Source organism: Protopterus annectens, chromosome 10.part0 (assembly GCF_019279795.1).
Source record: "Protopterus annectens isolate FY-2018-M chromosome 10.part0, PAN1.0, whole genome shotgun sequence".
NCBI classification, from domain to species: Eukaryota; Metazoa; Chordata; order Ceratodontiformes; family Protopteridae; genus Protopterus; species Protopterus annectens.
Genome location: NC_056744.1, coordinates 890,964,866 through 890,974,268, shown reverse-complemented (window position 1 = coordinate 890,974,268; position 9,403 = coordinate 890,964,866).

Below are 9,403 nucleotides of genomic sequence, written 5' to 3'. Positions count from 1 at the left end.
TAGCAATGCTGCAGCCAAACCATCTTGAGATACCATTGAAGCTTCTGCATATACAGTCTGGCAAGAGGGAGCACTGGAATAGAAGAGGCCATGAATCCCAGGGCCGAAAGAAACTCTCTGGCTAGAACAGCAGTCAGAGGAAGAACAAACTGAAAGAAGGCTGTCAATGACAAAACATTTGCAGGTGGAAGAGAGGCCAACGTTGGCACTGTCTGAATCCTGAATGTCAGATACAAATGATCCTGAAAGGGAGTCAAGAAGGACTTTTGGGAGTTGATAGTGAACCTCAGGCCTAAGGTGCCTGAAGCAACAGGTAATCTAGATAAAGAGATGAAAATCAATTTGAATTAGAATATCATTTAAATCATTTTGATAAGAATGAAGTTGAATACAATTTATCTAAATTGAAAACAATTATTTTTGTTTTGACAATTTGAAAATATGTTAAATTGTATTATAGATTTATTGATGACTTAATATTTTTATGTGAAGGAGGTAAGCAATAGATTTAATATTTGTTTTGATAATTTATTTATAGTATCTCCTAGAGGCTTGAATACAGAATGTAATTGGAAGAATGTTATTTAGCTTGTAGGTGCATATCAATTTTATTGATTAATTGTTTGGATCTTGTGCTGATTCCTGTTGTTTTGCTGTATGAACCACCTTGCCTTCATCCAAAGCTCTGGTTACTGACTCAAAGAAGTCAAATCAAACTATGTGGAATCCAGAGTTTGGAGATTCACTATATCCTTCTTTATTAGGTCCATAATGATCCTTTGTGGAGAGGGATGTCTGTAGCAGTGTACCATTCAGTATGGACAAAGCCTGAGGTGAGGCTGTGATTGAACAGGGCACATAGGTGAGGTGCCAGTTCACTCTGTACTTTATGTAGAACACACCCAGGGATATTGTCAGGTCCCATAGAAGCTGTATTCTTGGACTTGGACAGTGCTGTTTTAACCTGTGCAGCAGTAATACTGGGTGCCTGGCTATCTACTGGTATTGTGATTGGTCCTTTGGTGGGGGAGAGATGGGTAAAGTTGGTACTGAATCTGTTGGCCAGTATATTGGCAATATATGTTGGCTCGGTATATGAGGTGCCATTGTGCAATAGCTCCGAGCAAATCTAGGTATTGCCATGGATATTCTTTACATAATTATAGAAGGCCTTGTGGTTGTCTTTACTATTTGCTGCAATTCTGTTTTCATAGCTATTCTGTTTTCATAGCTAGCTTTAGAGGATTTGATGAGGGATCTCAACTTTTTGTTGAGGGAGGCTGATAAGGGAGTTTTTCCAGTCTTGGGACTTCACCTTATTCTGTATCAGTTTCCTCCTTCTGTTGTAGAGTTTGTTTATGGCAGGGGACCACCAGATTGGCTTCCTTTTTTGCAGGAGAGCATCTTTGTTCTATTGGGTATGGCTAGATCCATGCATTTGTGTATGTGTTCGTACAGGGCATTAGTGTATGATTCGGTGGTCATGCAGCTGTTTTCCAATTGCATAGGTGCCGTAAAGTTAGCCACCTCTGTTTTTAGGAGCCCAAAGTTAGCTTTGGAGAAGTTTTTCATGGTGCTTACCTTTGCAGGGGGGGGGTGGATTTCCAAGGTGATTAGGTTGTGGTTGGATCTAACCAGGCAGGAGTTTACTATTGGTATAGAGCAACAGTTGCCCATGTTAGTAATGACCAGGTCAAGGATATTGCTACCTCTACTGGGGGTAAGAATGAGCTGGTCCAAGGCATTGGAATTAATGAATTCCAGGAAACGTTGAACAGGTGTATTGGTAAATGAGTAGTTTTCCCAGTTAATGGAGGGGTAGTTGAAGTCGCCCATTATGAGAGTGTTAGGTTGGACCCGGATATTTTCCAGGGTGCTTAGGAACTTGGAGTGCAAGTCTTGGGACATGGTTGGAGACCTCTAGCAGGCTATGACCTAAATCGCTGTCTTACCCAATGTTAGCTGCAACTGAAGTATCTCTGATGCATTATGTTGGGCTACCAGTCTGGAGGTGTGCGCATCCTTTATGAGTATGGAAACACCACCACCTTTGGAGTTTCAGTCCAAGTTCTGGGGCCAAAAGGTGTGGAATGAGTTATAACCTGGTAGTGCAGGGGTGCTTTCTGCTGCCTTGAACTAGGTCTCTGTTACAGAACAACTGTTGATGTTCTCCATTTTAAGGAGTGCTTCGAGCTAGTGCATTTTGAGATTTAGACTTCTAGCATTGAGCAGCATGACCTTCAGATTGCATTTGTTTGTAGCTGTTACGGTGGTAATTTGGTCTTTGAAACACCGCCTAAAAAGGCACTATAGGGGTGGAAAAAGCCTTGGCCAGTATCCAGAAGCCCAGGGGTGACAGATGCAGGCCATCTCTGGCAAAGCATTGAGGTCTGTCAATCATGTCACCCCAGGCAGACAGATACTGGATTCCCTTAGAATGACACCAGAAACTTAGCCAATTGTTGAAATCAATAATTTTCTGCTTGTACTGTGGTATCATTCCTGGGTGATGGTAGGAGGCTGCTCAGAGCTAAGGTCATACCCGCCTGGGCTGCATAATCCAAGAGCTCCTCCATGTCTCTTTTCATGTAGTCCCGGAAGGTATGTCTCAGGTCATTCACACCCACATGTACAATGACAGAGTCATATTTGTACCTGTAGTTGAGGGACCTGAGTGCATGGGTTATGTGGTGAATCCTGACACCTGACTGGCAGCTGACTGTTACTTTCTCCTTATTCAACCTAGTGAGTGGGACATCAGTGTGCATCACTATCGAATGACCTATGACTATTGTGCTGGGCATGCTGTTTTGCCTTAGGGGCTTTGGTTGAGTGGCACACTGTATAGGAGGGTTATGTGTCTCATGATTAGTGTTGTGTTGTGGTGGTCGAGTGCATTTCTGCCTTGGAGGTCTCTGCTGTTTGGGTAGATTTTTATTGAGAGCCTCCACGAAGGTGGGTGTGTGGTTTGTGTTTTTATGTGAGGGCAGTGCTGGTATGTGTTCTGGAGGGCTATGTGTTCCATGTGGTGTGGTGCAAGTGTTGACCTTCTCATCTTGACCAGCTATTCCGGTCTTGACTGGAGAGTACATGGCTTCCAATATAGATATATAAGTGCATCTCTTGCAAGTCTGAGTATTGGGAGGTAAGAGGAGATGGTTATCAGTGTACATGAGGCAGTTGCTACATTGCCTCAGGATGCCCAGGTTCATCAGGTTAATAGGAGAAAGCAGAGGGAACTGACCTTTAGACATGCCTGGAGGGGTGGTCATTAATAATAAGTACTGGAGTTTCCTTGTAGAACGTTTAGTGCTGATAGCACTTTTGTGTGTTACAATAATTGCTACAAGAAGTCTTGTAAAATGCTACACTAATAAGCTAGTAAAAGTGCAGGAGAGGAGAGAACTAGCAGATCTCAGAAGCTTACAAACAGTCTAGGATACAGCAAATCTGTATCTGGGCTAGACTAGTTACAGAAAAGGCAGGAAACAGTTTTTTTTTTTGTTTGATTTTTTTTTAGTAGAAAATAAAGAGACAGAAGATAATGAGGTAATTCAATATTCAGAAGCTAAAGGGGTGGGCCTTTGCTAAGTTCCCACTATAAACAGTAGAATGAGTTGATGTAATGCAGCTGGGGGGGTGGGGTCCAGTATCAACTTTATACCAGAGGCTGGCAACTCAAAGCCACCAAGACTTAAGACCACCACAAGAACTGGGCAGGTGGGTGGGAAAAAACAATTGTACAGATTACAGAGATATGTCTTAAATCAGAAGTGCAGAGACAATTGAAAATAAACACTTATCTTTTCCCAATATCACAGCAGGCAGTAGGTCAGTCTCTCTGCAGCTTAGAACAGCTTCAGCAAACAGGTATATCTGATTTAAAACTCTGACTATTAAAGGCAGAGAACAGAAACCAGATCAATTATCTAATCAACAAAAACAGTTTTGCAGGAATGCCCTTAGCCAGATTAAACCAGTCCAATTCTCTCTCTGCCACAAAGAAAACAAGACAGGCCTCTAGACAAAAGATTTCACAGCAAATTGAGGGTCATAACAATAACAGATATTTAGCTCTATCCCACAACAAAAAGGACAGTAAAAACAGTTGTACAGATTACAAAGATATGAGATGAATCTCACTTAAAGTAATCCATCATCCTATCAATTGTGTCACCAAAGGACAATTCCTCAAAAGGAGACTTAAGGCTAATAAACTATTCCTAATCAGAACCATAAGGCAAAGGTGAAGATATCTGTGAAGAATAAGACAAGGACCCCTAATCAGACTGTAAATCCTCATCTAAGGAATCTGGTTCCCTAGGCCATTTAGAAGGGGTACAGGTCCAAGAAAGCATAGGCACCACAACCTCTTGAGGAGGTTTCAGGACCATCAAGGCAGACATCAAGCCCTAGGTAAACTCTTGTCATTCCTTAGGTGGACTGAAACATGCTTTGTCTTTTGTCTTTTCTTGAAAGGGATGTCATCTCTAACAAATACCAGAGGTTCCAACTTTTGGCAAGATTCAGTAAGAGTACCCGGAACCTCCTCCCTGACCAATATCTGCAGAATCCCTCTAGGACCCTCTGAGATAATCAACCACAGTTCCCCATTGACATCTGGAGCAGATGCCTGCAAAGCCTCAAAGGATGTGCAAAAAAAAAACAGATCCATGCTGCCCTCCAACTGGGTCGCAGCAGAGAAATGCAATGTACATACTTGACAGCCTATAGAACTATTGCCTGCTTCTACAGGGATGTCCAGTAGATGCTGGACTGCTAAAGAATTCGACCGGGACTTCTTGGCCTTCTTACCTAGCAAGAGTATTTTTAGGGTTAATGGATTCTGCCATTCAACGCTGGGCTAACTGTTTAAGCTATTAGTTTTCAAGATAAATGGCCAAGGAAGACAAATGGCTTCTGAGTGTCTTAAGTACTAATACCTTACAGATACTACAAGAGGTATGGTCATGGGAAGCAGCGAAACAAAAGAGACACTGTTCGAGATGATCTTTATGGGGAATCTGCCTCTCATTGACATTTTCCTTCCTTGGATGACATGAACTCCAGGTAAGCAAAATAAACTGCAAGACCAAAGAAAAGAAAAAAACAATCACCCTAACTAGGCATTTATGTGATGGCTAGGTATTCAGCACAGCAACAAAGCTTTCAGAGATGACCAATAATGGCGTCCAGACTGGTGGCATAAAACGTTCTGGGAAACTGCATCCATATATCACTTTTCATAGGTTCATAGGTGTGTACTAGGCTAATGGCCCTGGAGCCTTTACAAGCCTAGCCCAAAAAAATTGCCCAAGCACCATGTCACCCAATGTTAGTTCACAGTGCCTAAATCCTGTGTGGAGAGCATATGTGTGCTGTACCGAGCATTCAAGATCATAAAGCTTTGTTATACTGGCCAAACATCACACTGTCCTAGGTGGGAGATCCCTATAGTAAAGAATACTGCAGCAGTGATATAGAAGGACATCTAACAGTTCCTCTAACATTCAAATGAAGCAATTTAATCTTTGTTGACACATTGGAGATAGATTTCTATCCCTGCCACACACACACACACACACACACACACACACACACACACACACACACACACACACAAAACCTCTTGAAGAAACCACCATTACATGCCAAACAAAGCAGTACTCATTTCAAATGTCTGTCATATGGTCATATTGTGAAATGTCAACCATATCAAGCAGACCCAGTCACTGCACCTGAAAAAGTCGCCACCCATAACAATTTTACTATTTTGATTGCTATCCCTTATGCTTATTCCATATCTACTCACCTTCTATGAAAATCAGTACTACCACCTCAGTATTGTCAATTATAAAAGACTATCCAATAAGTTGCCCAATAACTAACCCCATAACTTGTACAAACTATCAACCTACCAATGCAAGACACATTAGCTCCAAATCCAAATACTACCAAAAACTAATAAATAAATTCTTAAAGCTTATCTTAAGCTTACACTATAACCTCACAGTGGATGGTGACATCAACCCCAACCCTGGCTCTTTCTCTCCTGACAAACCTAATATCTGCACTAGTAACCCCACCAAAACAACATCAGTAAATAAGCCCCCCAACTCCTTCCTAGCCTGTCACCTAAACATCAGAAGCTTAAATAACAAGGTGCATGACCTGCATGCCCTCTTATCTGTTGACTCCCCTGACGTACTCTGTCTAAGCGAAACCTGGCTAAAACCATCAACTTCAGACAATGAAGTATCACCACCTGGGTATAACATACTTAGGCTAGGCCGCGCAACCAGGAAGGGAGGCAGGGTAGCTGTACTCTATAAATCTAATCTTAATGTTGCTATGGACTCGATACAACCACCCCAAGTTAATAATGCAGAGATTCTTTCTACCAAATTTCAAATTAATAAAAATAAATGTATAGATATTGTCTGTATGTATATTCCCCCAGGAAACAATGTAACTACCCTAGAAGGTATCCTCCACTGGTTATCTAGTACCTACCCACAAGAAACCATAGTACTTGGAGACTGTAACATAGATGGGAACACCTGTTCCTCAGAATCTCCAACCACCCATGTAAACTTATATGAGTCTACACAAATCATATCCACCCCTACCAGGATAGGTAAACCTAATCATAAAGAAAGTATACCAGATTGGATACTTATCAATAGCCCGCCCCAACTGTACATGTCAGGGACCCTCCCTGACAACATAAGTGATCACTTTCTTACCTATATAATTAAGCATAAATCTATTAACCCCCACCAGCCCATCCTCAGAACAATAAGAAGCAATAAGAACTTTAATCCTACCAAATTCCAAAATGAACTCAAATCATGCAATTGGTCAGTCCTAAAACATTTGCCCCTGGACGAAGCTGTTGCCTACTTTAATAACAAATTCCCTGCTATCCTAAATTCTCATGCTCCTGCTCGCTCCACCAAAATAAAAACAAAAGTTGCACCATGGCTCTCTAAAGATACCAAATCAAAAATCATCCTCAGAAACAAAGCATGGGCCCTATGACATACTACAAAAGACTCCCTTGACCAAATTAGATACTGGCAGCTTAGGAATGAGACCAAAAAATCCATTTTACTAGATAAAAAACTACTACTGACACCTACAACAAAAAAATCAAAACAAACCTCATAAGTTCTGGGCAGGTATAAATAAATTAATGTAACCAGGACAAACCACCACTCCCACCCCTGCAGCCGCCATTGATAAACCACCTGAGGATGTCACAAACAACTTCAATCCCTTCTTCAATGAGTCTATCCAATCTCTAGCTAGACAGCTACATTCAAGCTGCCCTAGCTCTAAATCAGCTATACCCACTACCCAACTCTCCTTTAAATTTCAACTGGTTGCCACATCATTTATTGAAGCCCTACTCAAAAAATTAAAACTTACTACCCTATCAGCTGATCTCCTCCCTGCTATCTGCAAAAAGCTGCACCTGCCATAGCATACCCTATCTCCATTCTAATCAATCGAACCATAGCAGAAGCCACCATCCCCTCCATCTGGAAAATACCCCATGTAATACCACTCCATAAAGGTGACAGCTCCACTGAAGTGTCCAATTTCAGACCCATAGCTATATTGTCGCCACTGGCTAAAATTATGGAAAAATGCATCCATAGACAACTCTTATCCAGAACAATCTACTGATCAACTCTCAGCATGCTTTCAGGCCTCACCACACCACTACCTCAGCCCTCCTTGCCTTTTCTAATGCCATAAAATTGTAACAATAACAGGTTATCCTCAGCCCTCTTCTTGGATATCTCCAAGGCGTTTGATATGGTTTATCACCAACTACTAATTCATACCCTGAAAACAACCTACCTAGATAATCAAGCTCTCCAATGGTTCCAGTCTTACCTGAGTGGTAATCAACAGGCTGTCCTATGGCAGAAAAAACTATCCAACCTCCTACCTAACACCCTGGGAGTTCCCCAGGTTCAATATTGGGACTTCTTCTGTTCTCCATATTTATTAATCACTCTGCACTGTCATCCCAGATGCAAACTGCATTTAATATGTGGATGACTCCACTCTGATTTGCTCTGCTACCTTTCAGTCAGATCTGTGGACACCATCCCAGAATACTTTTAACACAGTTGAAAATTGGCTCTCTGATAGTCATCTGATTTTAAACCCCAGTAAAACAAAGTTGTTGCTTTTCTCCCCATTAGTCAGTCCATTGCTTTATCCTTCTCCATAAAATCTAATAATACCACCACAATCTCCCCATACTCCAGTAGAAAACTCCTAAGTGTTATAGTTGACAATAACCTTAAATTTGATTTGCATGTCAATCAAACTATTAAAACTATCAATAAAAAGCTTGGGTCACTATACAAGATCAAACCTTTCCTAACCCCACCCATTAAAATTGCCATTGTACGCTTTCATTTACTATCAACTCTTCTCTAAGCTTCCCCTTTACTCACCAAATTAAGCAAAACTGAACTTAGCAAACTATCTAGCCAGTATAATCACACTGCCAGATTTACCACTGGTATGCCTTACAGGACACACCACTGTTACAACCTAAAATATCATGGGTGGTTAAAACTGCCTTTCCTAATTCAGTACAACCAACTAATAGTGACATATAAAGTACTTAACCAACCTGAAAATATTCCTGCACTCAGAAGTATTATTTACCCCTATAGCAACCTCAAAACAATTCGATCTTCTAACAGACTACTAGTCCAAACTGTCAAAACCAACAATTCAGCTGGTGTCTCTTTGTTTGCCAACTCTGTTGGTAAAATTTGGAACACACTTCCTGCTGACATTACTCTAGAACCCACCCTAAGTCAATTCAAGAAAAGGTTAAAACAGTATTTTGCATGACACTGGCTATGTCCTTGTTCCAAACCAGACTAGAAATCTCCATATTACTGTATATTTTCATTAGCTACTCAACTGAATTGCAATTTCGAGGTCTTTTCCTTATTAAATCTTAATTTGTGTGATATTGTATAAATTGCTTATCTGAAAGAGTCTGTAACTGTATTTAACAAGTATTATCCAATGTCTTATCTGCTTGTACCTTGGAGCTTTTCTCCCCGGATCTCTGCTGAAAATGGACATGTATCCAGTCAGACTATCCCGGTCAACAAATGGAAAATAAAAATAAATAACTGACTTTTAGTACTGCACTGCCTGTTTCTTATTTTCTCTAACTAATTACTGTAAATAGCACACGAAAAGAAAATATAGGCGATTTTGAACCCCTTGAAATCTGTCTTGGCAACAGTTTTTTCAACAAACACAGCAACGCAGTAACCACAAAGATAAATCAGCTCCTAACACACCAAACTGCACTAACTATAGGACTAGATGTCAGAAGAGGCTGGAGAAAACTGGT